The sequence below is a fragment of the Delphinus delphis genome, chromosome X, assembly GCF_949987515.2.
Source record: "Delphinus delphis chromosome X, mDelDel1.2, whole genome shotgun sequence".
NCBI classification, from domain to species: Eukaryota; Metazoa; Chordata; class Mammalia; order Artiodactyla; family Delphinidae; genus Delphinus; species Delphinus delphis.
Window position 1 is genome coordinate 111,523,482 of NC_082704.1, and position 14,670 is coordinate 111,538,151.

Here is a 14,670-nt window from a genome sequence, read left to right on the forward strand (position 1 = left end):
TGTAACCCCCAATGTACCAATCATAGTCTTCGCTGAGACTTTTCCACTGGAACCATCAGAAGAACCAAACCAAAACAAAACAAAAGCAAACTTCTGCTGAATTGTTGAATGAATATATGTGAATTGGGGACTTTGGGGTTGCCAGGGGCCATCAAGCCCAAGAAAGTCCAAGAGAGGAAAAAAGAAGACAGAAATCCAATACTGTCATTTAAACCTTTGGATCCAGCTGTGCTTGAAGCTGGAGAAACAACCCTGACCTTTTTGGCGTCCTCAGCCAATGAATTCCCTTACTTGGATTTTTGTTGTTGTTTTCTTGGTTTTTTGTTTTTGGGTTTTTTTTTTTTTTTTTTTGTCACATACAACTACCCATATGCTCATGACTCCCAAATCTACATCAGTGGCCAAGGCTTCTCTCCTGAGCAACAGACTCATAGAAATAACATGCAGTTAACCAACCCTCACACAGATGTCCCACAAGGACATCCGAAACATAACATGTTATTTGCTAAATATGGCAACCCTAATCACACTATAAATTTATATTTGTTAATGTTTTAAAATCTTCCACCAGAATGTAAACTCTATGAGGACAGGAACTTTGCTTGTTTATTCACTGTTGTGTCTCCAGCACCTAGAGGAACACACACACAGTAGATATTCAATAAATATTTGTTGAATGAATGAATGAGTCAGTAAATGAATGAAAGCTAGGAATTTTCCTTGACTCCTGTCATAATATCATGTACCACACTCAGTCAGTTACTAAGTTCTATAGACTTTGACGCATGAATATCTCAAATCTCATATCTGATCCTGTCACTGTACCCTACTGCTTACTTCAAGCCCATGTTGCTTCTTGCCTAGAAAATGGGAAGTCTCCTAATTCCTATTCCTGGCTCCGGCCACCCTCTACATAATTACCAGGCTCTTTCTAAATTAGAAATCAACTGCTCTGGGCCTCTGCTTTAAATACATCAGTGATGCTGCAGAGTTTCTCTGGCTCAAATCTTGGCTCCTGCCTCCCTTTCCAGACTCATCTCCTGGCTCTTTCTTCATACAGCTAATGCCTAAGGAAGAGGGAATCACTTGGGCTCTCCCAAATTCGTTCTCACATTTCCTGCCCCTGCATCTTTGCACATGCTCTGGTCTCCTCCCATGCTCCCCTTTTCACCCTCTTGATTATCCTGCAAAATTCATGTCCTGTCCTTCAGAAAGCCTTCTCTGGTCTCTGTCTCCCCGTTCTGATTTAGAAGTCCCTCCTCTATGTTCACAAAGCTCTCTGTACACCCCTTTGTCTACCAAAGCACTTATGTGGCGCAGACTATTGTAGTGCTAACTAGTATCCATAGTTTTACTTTTTTCCTCTTGGGCTCACAGCTGGACTACGTTTCCCAGCACGCTTTGCAGTCACGGGTGGCCATGTGACTGAGTCCTGACCAATGGAATGTTGATGGAAGTGATGTGCACCAATTCTCATGAATGGGCCTGGCCCATTAAAACCTCTCACATTTGGTCCTCCTTCTCTTTCCCCTCAGCTGAGTAGAGAGGACTCAGAATGTTTGGGAAGGAGGAGCCCCAAGGTGGATGAAGCCACTGCACAGTTCTGCAACTTGGGCTACTTGGGGTCAAAACCGGGAAATAAAAGAGGAAAAACAACAACAAAAAGAAATTTAACATAGTACTGACTTCTTCAAGTTTTATTTCCCTCTCCAGTCTGCCTGCTATTATTTTATTTTCCAAGTCCTCAGTGAACTGTGGTCGTAGTTATTTTTGTCTCCTGTCTAGAGCTTTCAGTTGTAATCAGTGGGGCAGATAGGATGTAGAGGGCTTACCCATCTTGGCCAGCACCCCGCCCCCCTTCATCTTGTTTCTGTATCCAAATTTCTGTTTGAATACCTAGTTCATAGTTGGGACCTTAACAGTGGTTTGCTTGGTGGACTTTTAAATTATCCAGATTCATAAAATCAACTATGGCATGCTCCTAGCAGAACAGTATTTCTTATTCTGCGCTTTATAATTTATACAAGTGTGAAAATGTTTGAAACCGTTCTCAGGAGAACTACAGATGTGATTAAGGATGGAAAGTAGATGCTCCAAAGAGAGGTTACACTATGTGGTATTGATGCTACTTAACTTTCCTGGTGGAAGAAGAATAAGTAGTGGTAATTTTACATATAGATCTTCAAATTAATAAAGGAAGGAAACTTGCAGATCACTCTTTTGTAAACTGTGGCTTGTTTCTTCTACCTTATGTATGTATTTTAAGCAGAGATAAGAGTTCTGTACTCATATGTATGTGCAAATGGAGAATCTAATTTGTAAATTTTTGATTCCTTAAAAAATAACATTTACAACTCTTTATTGTTGTTTATTATAAACAAATATATCACTCAGTTAACACATATTTGTTAAGACTTTCTACATGCAACGCTCAACGAGGGTTAAAAGAAGCATAAGAGTGAACTCCTGATTAAAAGAATAATGAGAAAGTCCCAGTGATGAGAACTTGACATTTTACAAAGCACTTTTATTCTTCTTATCTAATTTTTTCCCAGCGAGGTGGGTTTTAGTCCCATTTAAGAGAGTCTACAGAGGCTCAGAGAGCTTGAGGAATCTGTCCGTGATCACATAAGGGCAGAATTGAATCTTCTACCCAGGTCTTCTGGTTCCAGTTTCTGTTCCCTTGTCATTATATCTCAGTCTAGCTGGGGAATAAAATATACCATCCACAAACAATTATCCAATGGTTCAAGGCAGGCTATGACACATGCCAGTGGAATGATCAAATATAGCAGGGAGCACACTTTCCTACCTCCCCTTCCTAACTCTTTTTAAGGAAGACAGCATTCTAGAAAGGATACCGTTAACCTGATTGGTTAACTTTGAGCACTAAACTCGTAGTTGCAAATGTTCTTACCAATCCCAGTGAGGTTATCTTATCCAGGATATAATAAATAAAGAGTGCCAAGAAAAGACTGAGAGAACACCTAAGCCCAAACTGTGAGAAATAGGCACCTTTAAGTCAAAGTGTGTATATAGCAGACTACAAATAGTATACAAGATGGTTCCATATTCACTTTCAATCCTTCCTCACCAAGGAACTATGGAAAGCTTTAGCCAATCGTTTTTTTCTTTGTAAGTAATTATGTGTATTTTAAAATTTTAGAAATCAAATTAAAGATGTGCCAGAAGAAAACTAGTCTAGGGTGAGAGTCAGGAGATGGACGATTGCCTGGATAGGGGCATAAGGGGCGATTTGGGGCGATGGAAATTTGCTTTAGCTTGTTTTCAGTTGTGGGTGCTCACATGTCTACAGTTCATAGGAAAGCAACCCTTAAGATCTGTGTATTTTATTTCTTATTAACTACACTTCAATTTTTTAAATGTGGAAAAGAGTGTACAGTTTCTCAAAATTCTTTTAAGGGTATGTTAGCAAGAAGTTTAATAACCATTGTTCTAGGCATATGTGGAATAAATCTCTCTTCTTTCAAGATTCTTACTCTTTCTTTAGGTGTCTCAGAACCATGTAGCTTGACTGTAAGATAAAGTCGTCAGTAGCATGTCACATTATTTATGTTTTTTGATTATTACCTTTAGTGTTTTTCTCATAGCCACCTTGGATTTTTATGCCTAAGGACATTCTCCTGCAGAATAGAAGAGAAGTGTGGGGAGTAAAATTAACTAGGGAAAAGGTTAACCTTCATTGTATATATGTACCACATCTTCTTTATCCATTCATCCGATGATGGACATTTAGGTTGCTTCCATGTCCTGGCTATTGTAAATAGAGCTGCAATGAACATTTTGGTACATGACTCTTTTTGAATTATGGTTTTCTCAGGGTATATGTCCAGTAGTGTAGTGAGGTGGATAGACCTAGAGTCTGTCATACAGAGTGAAGTAAGTCAGAAAGAGAAAAACAAATACCATATGCTAACACATATATATGGAATCTAAGAAAAAAAGAAAGGTCATGAAGAACCTAGGGGTAAGACGGGAATAAAAACACAGACCTGCTAGAGAATGGAGTTGAGGATATGGGGAGGGGGAAGGGTAAGCTGTGACAAAGTGAGAGAGTGGCATGGACATATATACACTACCAAACGTAAAATAGATAGCTAGTGGGAAGCAGCCGCATAGCACAGGGAGATCAGCTAGATGGTTTGTGACCGCCTGGAGGGGTGGGATAGGGAGGGTGGGAGGGTGGGAGGGAGGGAGACGCAAGAGGAAAGAGATATGGGGACATATGTATATGTATAACTGATTCACTTTGTTGTAAAGCAGAAACTAACACACCATTGTAAAGCAATTATACTCCGATAAAGATGTTAAAAAAAAAAAGGTTAATCTTCAGAGAGTTTGGTCAATGAATGTATTTTCCCGTTTATCTTTGTAACTGCTCCCCCCCAGAACCTTTTTTTGAAGAACAACGTAGTAATTAAAGTAACTTTTCATGTAAATGGAGTCCACAGATTGATCATCTAGTTTTAAAGAATTGCTCTTGAATTCCGTATGAATTTAGAAAAGCAAATGCATGAATTGCATGAACCAATGAACGATGGATGATGCCCCACGTCGCACTGAGTGGAGATGCTCAGTACCGATGATTTTATCCTGACCTGGCCCTGATAATCATTTCTCTGCAACCCACCAATTCAGCTTGGCCATAAAATCTTAATAACCGGCGGAATCTTCTTGCAAAGAGGGCATGACGCCCCAGGCTTCTTTAACCTTCTGGTGCTGTGACGAGTGACAAGGTGGCCTGTGCTTCCATGAATAATATTCCCATCTCATGGGTGCTTCTCACCCGTGCTACACGGCTTCAAGAGATTGCTCTCTGCTACGAAGGGCCGCCTGATTGTTCTCCTGTGCTTGAGATGGTCTGTGAGCTTTCAGACCTGTGAGCCAAATCCGAGAATTCCTCTGAGCTACAGAGATCAAAAAGTCTTGTGTTGGGCTTCCCTGGTGGCGCAGTGGTTGAGAGTCTGCCTGCCGATGCAGGGGACACGGGTTCGTGCCCCGGTCTGGGAAGATCCCACATGCCGCGGAGTGGCTGGGCCCGTGAGCCATGGCCGCTGAGCCTGCGCGTCCGGAGCCTGTGCTCCGCAACGGGAGAGGCCACAGCAGTGAGAGGCCCGCGTACCACAAAAAAAGGAAAAAAAAAAGTCTTGTGTTGTTCTTCCCTTTTTACAAGATCTTAGGCCGAAATGGTTCTTTGGCAATAAGGGACATCAGTTCCTTCATTTTCCTTCTTTTCAGGTGGGGCAGTGATGACAGGAATGAAGAGCTAATGGGTTCGCTTGGCACAGTTCGAATACTGATCTTTCCTCAGGGCCCAGCATGGAAACACCTCTCGTTTGAAGAGTTTGATTTCTTGCACTCAGTAACACTACCACGCATCCTCAGAAGCAACTTCTCCATCAGTGTCAGTACATAGGATGTAGCGTCCCCACGGTCATTTTTTTCTATTTCCATTACCTTTTGTCACTTCCGTTCCTTTTTTTTTTTTTTTTACTTGTTTGATCTGTATTAGCGGCTTCCACTTTTATTCCAGCATTTAACTGCTGTAATGCTGACTCATTCAAAATCCACATGTCCTCCTGAGTGCCTAAAACAATGTAGGACATATCTCCCTCTCTAGGATTTCTGCATGTATGTGGTAAGGTCGGCAGCATAGGGATACCAACCTCTTCGGTTCTTTTCCTGGTGTTGGAACTTTCCTCTGCATGTTGCTTCAGTTGGTCTTGGCTTGGAATATCCACGCTGTAGCCCTGGAGTGGCGGTGACAGGATCCCTTCTTAGCTTGTCATAGAAAGGACTTGGATGTTTCACAGAGAAGTGCTGATGTCCAAGTAGTTCTCGTGAAAGATCTCCACCACAGGATCCCTTTGCCAGTATGTGCTGAGCTGTATATTGCCTGACCACTGGCACAGTGCACGTGTCACCTTTGGACCTGCCACCTGCAAAATCCTCAGAAGTGGCAGCTTTATTGTACCTGTTGTACACAACAATCAGTCTGATCGATTTGGTCTGGGGAGAACCTGCAAGCACCATCAGATGTTCAACCCCGGATGGAGGTGGAAAATGCTGTCATTTTGGCACTGCGGAAATTGCAGTCCGTTGACCCGAATGTCCAGCTACTCCGTGGGTTGCTTGCTGTACCTCCACTGCATCTGGAGGGCGTCGGTAATGGGTCCAAAGGCTTCAGCAGTATTTCCAAACAGTGAGCAGCTGAGGAGTTTTAAGAGACACTTTCTTCCCTGAGACAGTCTCTGTGCTCTTCTGTTCTGGGTTGAATAGCATCCCCCCCAAATTCATGTCCACCTGGAACCTCAGAATGTGACCTTATTTGGAAATAGGGTCTTTGCAGATGTAATTAAAGATGAATCCATCCATACTGGACCAGGGTGGGCCCTGAGGCAATGAGTGGTGTCCTTTTAAGGAGAGGAGAGGACACAGAGAGACACAGAGTGGAAGGCCATGTGATGATGGAGGCAGAGATGGGGTGATGTGTCAGTAAGCCAAGGAACATGGAGGACTGCTGGCGACCACCAAGTAGCCAGAAAGAGGCAAAGAAGGATCCTTCCCTAGAGCCTCCAAAGGGAGCATGACCCTGCCGACATGTGAGCTTGGACTTCTGGTCTCCAGAACTGTGAAAGAACACATTTCTGTTATTTAAAGCCACCCGGTTTGTAGTACTTTGTTGCAGCAGCCACGGAAAACAAATATCTTTTCTTTCACTGTCCACACTCTGTATCATTTGCAAATTCTTCTCTAAGTCCCACAGCAGCAAGAAGAATCTTAGTGTTGTGGTTCAGTGTGGTGATTCCGAAGCCAGATTATTTGGGTTTGAATCTTGACACTACCATTCATTACGTATGTGACCTTGAAACTTACCCCACTGCTCTGTGCCTCAGTTTTTCTGACCTGTAAAATGGGAGTTAAATGAATGAATAATGTTAAGGGCTTAGAATAGTGCCTGGCACATAGGAAACGCTATCATGTGTTTGTTATACGAGAAGAAAAAAGTCTGTTGGACTGAAATGGCCACATGGAAATGGGAATGCTTCCATAGAAGAAGAGCTAGGACGTGAGCTTGAACTTCAGAAATTAGGTAAGGTTGGTCAGAGGCCACCCAGTTGGGAGAAACAGTGTGAGCAAAGGCTTCCTGGAAGTGTGAGGCAAGGGGGCAGCAAGACTCGATTAGAGCAGGATTTCTCACTCTTTTCTCCATGGTGGTCAGTGGCGAATCTTAGAGTATTTGCATACACGTGGGGTCAGTGAGGCTGCTTGCAGCTGGACCCTGGAGGTCACTGACCAAGTTCCTGAGAGCTAAGGGGAGACAGTACCTTGGCACATCTGAAACCCATTCCCAGCACCTGTGGGAAGCTCAGGGCTCGAGCAGCACTTCCCGAACTCGAGTGTGCATTAAGACGCAGATTTTGACTCAGCTGGTGTTGGATGGGGCCTGAGAGTCTGCATTTCTAACAAGCAGGGGATGCAGAGGCTTCTGGTCTAAGAACCACGGGTACTCCAGAGGTGGTCCATGTACCAGCAGCATCAGCAGACCCTGGGAGCTGGTTAGAAATGCTGACTTTCTGGTCCAGTCACCCCACCCCAAGCCTACTGAATCAGAATCTGCATTTTAATCAGGTCCTTAGCTGATTCATTTGCACATTAGCATTTGAGAAGCTCCAAATTAGAGGACTGGGCTTGGCGGTAGCCCAGCTTGCTAGAGGGGAGGACCTCGCCACCTCGGTTCTCAGACCCAGCCACACAGTAGATCCTTGTGGGCGGCTTTGAAAAGTCCTGAGGTCCAGATCAGAGTGACTTAGTTAAATCGAAATCTCTGTGAGTGGGGCCCCGGGGAATGAGTATTATTTTTCAGACTTCTTGCATGATTTTAATGTGCGCTCAGGGTTCAAGAACCACCAGGCGAGGGAAAAACCCCTAAGCGGGGCTGGAAAGAGAGACTGAGGCCATGCAGAGTTCTTGCCGGGGTTCAAAGTCCTTTCCCAGCAGAGCACAGCAGTTTGAAGGCGTGGATTCTGGAGCAACGAGGGCCTGCCTGGGTTCAAATCCTGCTTTGTGCCACTTGCCAGCTGTGTGATGGGCAAGGTACTTAACCTCTCTTTGCCTCTGTTTCTTTACAACGGGGATGATAATAATAGTAGCTGTGCCACAAGGTATTTGTGAGGATTAAGTGAGTTAGGATGTAAAGTGCTCATTACACTGGTTGGCACACAGTCAGTGCTGTGGAAGTGTTTGTTTATTTAAATACACATTTTATTCTTTCTGATGGGGAATTGTGGAAGGTTTCTCAGTTTCCTGTTTCCCTGCCCCATCCTTGGTGCTAGGTTCTTGGGCAGCAGTCACACCTCTAATTGGGCGCTCAATAAATGTTTGAGGAATGCATGACTGAATGGTTACAATGCCCCCTTGTGTATTCAGTGGGAAGAAATAACAAAACATACAGTTGTTTTTTAAGGAACCTCCATACTGTTCTCCATAGTGGCTGTAGCAATGTACATTCCCACCAACAGTGCAAGAGTGTTCCCTTTTCTCCACACCCTCTCCAGCATTTATTGTTTCTAGATTTTTTGATGATGGCCATTCTGACCGGTGTGAGGTGAGACCTCATTGTAGTTTTGATTTGCATTTCTCTAATGATTAGTGATGTTGAGCATCCTTTCATGTGTTTGTTGGCAATCTGTATATCTTCTTTGGAGAAATGTCTGTTTAGGTCTTCTGCCCATTTTTGGGATTGGGTTGTTTGTTTTTTTGATATTGAGCTGCATGAGCTGCTTGTAAATTTTGGAGATTAGTCCTTTGTCAGTTACTTCATTTGCAAATATTTTCTCCCATTCTGAGGGTTGTCTTTTGGTCTTGTTTATGGTTTCCTTTGCTGTGCAAAAGCTTTGAAGTTTCATTAGGTCCCATTTGTTTATTTTTATTTTTCTTTCCATTTCTCTAGGAGGTGGGTCAAAAAGGATCTTGCTGTGATTTATGTCATAGAGTGTTCTGCTTATGTTTTCCTCTAAGAGTTTGATAGCTTCTGGCCTTACATTTAGGTCTGTAATCCATTTTGAGCTTATTTTTGTGTATGGTGTTAGGGAGTGTTCTAATCTCATACTTTTACATGTACCTGTCCAGTTTTCCCAGCAATCCCACTACTGGGCATATGCCCTGAGAAAACCATAATTCACAAAGAGTCATGTACCAAAATGTTCATTGCAGCTCTATTTACAATAGCCAGGACATGGAAGCAACCTAAGTGTCGGTGATCGGATGAATGGATAAAGAAGATGTGGCACATATATACAACGGAATACTACTCAACCATAAAAAGAAACGAAATTGAGTTATTTGTAGTAAGGTGGATGGACCTAGAGTCTGTCATACAGAGTGAAGTAAGTCAGGAAGAGAAAGACAAATACCGTATGCCAACACATATATATGGAATCTAAGAAAGAAAAAAAAAGGTCATGAAGAACCTAGGGGTAAAGACGGGAATAAAGACACAGACCTACTAGAGAATGGACTTGAGGATATGGGGAGGGGGAGGGTAAGCTGTGACAAAGTGAGAGAGTGGCATGGACATATATACACTACCAAACGTAAAATAGATAGCTAGTGGGAAGCAGCCGCATAGCACAGGGAGATCAGCTAGGTGGTTTGTGACCACCTAGAGGGGTGGGATAGGGAGGGTGGGAGGGAGGGAGATGCAAGAGGGAAGAGATAAGGGAACATATGTATATGTATAACTGATTCACTTTGTTATAAAGCAGAAACTAACACACCATTGTAAAGCAATTATACTCCAATAAAGATGTTAAGAAAAAAACAAAACATACAGTTGGTTCTCCATACTAGTACGGACAGTGTGACCAACTGTACCGGTTTGCCCAGGAAAGAGAGGATTCCCTGGGCATGGGACTTATGGTCGTAAAACTGGTGAAGTCTGGGGAAAACTGGGACAAGTTGGTCACCCTCAGTATGGGTACCACCCAGATGTCCATTTCCTCAAAATACTGTTTGCAGGTAAGCATAAGGAGAGACTCCCAAGGCTAACTCATTTATGTGCACGCAACCAAGGCAATGGCAGTTCGCTTCCTGGCCATTGTGTGTGTGTGTGCTCGCGTGCGTGCGTGTGTGTGCATGAACGTACCCACGTACACACATGTACACCAATAATAACAGTAGCCAGAATATAATCACAGTGTGACACATGCTGTGTGCTGCGGCGAGCAGTTCACATGCTTAACAGGGAGCATCAGTTGGCCTAGTTCAAATCCCAGTTATGCCACTTAATGGTTTTGTGGTGATGGGCATGATTCTTAGCCTCTCTGTGCCTCAGTTTCTCCATCTGCAAAATAGAGATAATACTATTACTCACCTTTCAGAGTTGTTAGAGTAGATGTGTTCATCCGTGTGAAGCATTTAGCAGAGCGCTGGGCTCTTCCTAAATTTGATCGATGTTAGAGATTATTACTATTGCTATCATTAACAGTACCAGGCAACCTGCATCCCTCCTCTGCTTCTCTCCCTTTCTCACCTCCCCATTTCTTCCCTTTGCTGTGAGCCCACTGCATCCTGCCTTCTGTTTCCTCCCCCTGCTCTCTCCCTCCCGCACCAGAGGGGCCATCAACACTTTTACCCTGCTTGGATGAACAGAGCCCCCAGTCCATGCTCAGACACACAAACTGGACACAGCCTTATGTTGTATGCCACTACAGCATTATGAATCTGTGTTAAGCCTCATTAAATGAATATAGAAAACCAGTACACCTATTTTTCTCCTTTGGTTGGCAGATCAGTTAAGAAATCGATGGCAGTGGATGTGAACTTCAGCAGACATGTGGTGAGTTCTGTCCCTACAACCTTAAAGACGAGATGGAGAATCATAAGCCAATCACTATTAAAATTAAGTTATTAATGTGTAAAGAACGAGCAAGAGTGCTAGGTAATGTAGGTTTCTGGTAGAGCAGCAAGACGTTTCTCAGTCTTATCCCGTTCACTGTTTCTCACCCATAATTTGGATGAAAGTATAGAAGATACACATCAGATATGCAGGAGATTAGAAAAATAACAAATACTTTTAATGGAGTGTAGGGATGTGAAAATATCAGGACCCTTGAAGCAATGGGTGAGATATAACCAGATGAAATTAACATGGATAAATGTAAATCTTGTGTGAGGGTCCAAAGAAAACCCCACTTGGACGTATATAAATTAATACATATTATTACATTATATATCATGTAATTAAAACATTAATTTTGTTATTGTATTATAGTTATTATATTACTGTAATGTTAATATATTATATATAATTATATAATGAATAATATAACGGCATATATTACTATATATATATAGCTTATGATATTGCATATCCTTTGGACCCAGAAGTTCTACTTCTAGGAATTTATCCTAAAGAAAAATTATATGTGTGTGGGGGTGGAGGGAATGGTAAAGAGAAAGCCTAGAAATAAAGTCAGTGCAGAACTAATAATAATATTAAAAAATTGGACAGTAGCCTAAATACGTGTTAGTGGGGATTGGTAACTAAATTATTGTAAATGTAAATGAAAGAAAATGAGGCAGTTCTTAAAAATTGTGCTTTACCAACAGTATTTCTCCAACTGCAATCCGAAAACCTTATGCATTAGAGTTTTCTGGGATACTGGTTAAACATACAGGTTCCTAGGCCCTCCCCAGAGTACTAAATGAGTGTCTTTGGGGGAGGATCCAGGGAAATACTTTATTAACAAGTGCCCTCAGATAATTCCAATACACACTTAGAGTCTGAGAATTACTGTAGAAAAGAACATTTAATGGAATAGGAAAGTGTTCCTGATATAAGTGACAAAGCAAGTTCCAAAACAGGGTGATCCCTTTTATGTAAAAATACTTATTTGTATAGAAGAAATTATGGAAGGATAAAAGCCAAAATGATAACCATGATTAATTTAATGTTATATGGCATTAATAGAAAGACTGTGTGCTGATGGAGAGTTCCACTTTATTCTGCACTTGTCGTATAATACCTGGAATGTTCCATTTGAGGAGGTAAAATCTATTTAGATTAAAATCGTATTGGATGTAAGGACAACAGAGAGGAGGAGTCAAAGATGGATCCAAAGTTTGGAAGAATGGTCATGCATCAATGGAGCAAGGGCGTCACAAAGAGAAGCTGGTTTAGGGAGGAAAGATGAGTTGGTTTTGAACATGGCAGGTTTGAGGTACTGGTGGCACATCCATCAGGAAACAATCAAAAGACAGTTGGAATTCTGGGTCTAGAATTCAAGAAATTGAGTGGGGCTAGAGATGTAGATTTAAAGACAATAAAAGTTGTAGGAGTGGATTAATCAAGGAGGAAGGTTAAGTAGAGATAGAAGTGGCTAGAGATCAGCTCCCTAGAAGATGCCTTTGATTAGTGGAAAGGAAAGGAAGAAAATCCAGTAAAGGAATAAAAGAGAACATGGTCTGAAAGGTAATGGGTGAACCAGTAAGATCCAATGTCACCAACCATCCCTCAGAGGAAAGAGTTTCAGGGAGGAGGAGAAGGTCAAAGAGGATGAAGACAAAGAGTTGGCCACTGGACTGGACAACTGGATAGTGAGGACCTTCTGCAGAGTTGTTTTGGAGAGTGGTGGCATCTGTAGCCAGGTGGCAAGGAGTTAAGGAACAATCAAGTGATAAGGAAGGCCCGAGAGCTGGTGCAGTCATTGCTGTGTTTTTAGGGCATGTAGTAGCCTCTCCCACTGTGGAGAAATGATCTCATGGTTTTCATGCTCCTTTCAAGATGAAGCTGGGACCATTTCCCCCAGCATTCTTTCTCCCAGAAAAACTGAACTGGAATTTGGGTTGTTTGTCCTTTCATGGAACTTTCAGTCACTGGGTGCAGTATAATTTTTTTGAGAGGTAATTTGTATTTCCCCTCCCTGCATTTTTCCATTTCTTTCCCCACTCTTCTTTCTTGTCCTGGTGAAGGTTTGCGGCTGGACAAAGGGTAGAAGTTACTTACATTTTCCTTCCTGGCATTTGTTTCAAAAAACCTGGGTCCCTCCAGGTAATTGTAATGGCGTCCTAGAGTATGAGACAAGAGAGAGCATATTTTTGAGGAGAACAAGACGGATTTCCCTAAGACTGGAAAGAAATTCCTCTGACTTGGAACAGGAAAGGTGTCTGAAAGCCTGGCGAGCCACAGATCCCTATAGTCTTCATCCTGACAGTACCAGGAGAGCAGGCCAATTTTAGACAATAGAGCTGAGGGAGGGAGGACCAAGGCCTAGGCTCCCAGCCAACCAGGGATTCCCCAGCCCCCAGCACAGACAAGAACCTGCAGTCTGGGAAGCTGAAGGGGCCCTGTGGGCTGGGTCTTTGACATCTTGATGATACCTCTGTACCTCCTTGAGATTCAGAAGGTCACCCTGATATCTTAGCACTTTCTGAGACCCAGAACCTTGACACCCCGGAAGAGTGGGGGAAGAGCCCTCAAGAATGTTTGGGATTGAATTTCCTGCTTGGCAGGACAGGGCTGGTCTCTTTATTAGAAAGTAAAGACATACAGTGTTTCTTGCTCACCTAAGTTTGTGCGTGGAGATCTGTGTCTGCTACACAGGAAGAAATCAGGCTAGCGTCCTCAAGCAAGGTGAGTGCTTTCTTCACCCGGGAAGAAAACCAAGGTGGTGGAATGGGGATCTCTAGATGATGTGACAACTGGTGTACAGGTGGTCATCAGTTTGGTAGGATGTGTGAAGGAGGGTAGAAAACAGTGACCCCATTGTCAGAGGAAATGGATCCTCGTCCATCTCTGCTGCTTGAGCATCCTACAACTTTGGCCATATTTCACCTCCCTGGGCCTCAGTTTCCTCACGTGCAAAACGAAAGCATTAGATTAAGTGAATGCTAAGGCTCCTCGCACATTCTGAGAGCCCGTTTGGCTTCGTTCTCTTCTTTCTCAGGGTAAACTTTCTTATCTCTAAGGAATGAGGTGGATTACACAGTCCTATAGCCGCTGAGCTACAGTCACCTTAGCCTAGCACTCGTGAGGAAAGCAGCAAACTGGGACAGCTTGCATTACTGAGGAGGCTGCAAGTGTGTATTCTAATCTGCACAGCTCTGGGATTTCAGATGCGGTGTATGAGCCCCTCCACATTTAATTGAAGGGGGCAGAGGGTGATGAAACTACCAAGTTTGCTTTTTAAGGTTGGGCCATCCAGTGAAGATGGGTTTGCATACTAGTCTCAGAAGGCTAATTTATCACTCTGGACAGCAATTTCTCATTAACACAATGTCAATACTGCTGGGGATTGGCTGGACCACCTTTGGAAGCGGTTAAATTACCTTTTAATCAGTGTATGGAAGAACAATGCTTCTGCACCATCATGGCATAGAAGCCTTGCTAATTTGACATCTTATAAAAGCCAAGGCAGTTCTACCTATACTGGTGTGATATGACCAGGATTATTTCCAAAGAGGCAGAAGACAGGAAAGGAGGGTTTCTGTGGCTGTTATCCAAACTGGCATAATTGATGTGGGTGCAGTGGGTTATAGCTAATGGTCTGTGTTTAATTATGGAGGCAGTGACACAAGGGCTGGAGGATGATAAGGCACTAACCAGATGATGTACCACTATTTCAGTAGGAGCTCGCTGAATAGGGT

The 14,670-nt window shown here is 42.9% G+C and overlaps 1 pseudogene; it reads right to left on the reverse strand.

Annotated features, from left to right (window-relative positions):
• The window catches only part of LOC132418259 (protein Mdm4-like), a 32,505-nt pseudogene extending 26,411 nt beyond the window's left edge, over nt 1-6,094 (reverse strand).
• Nucleotides 6,095-14,670: the final 8,576 nt, after the last annotated feature.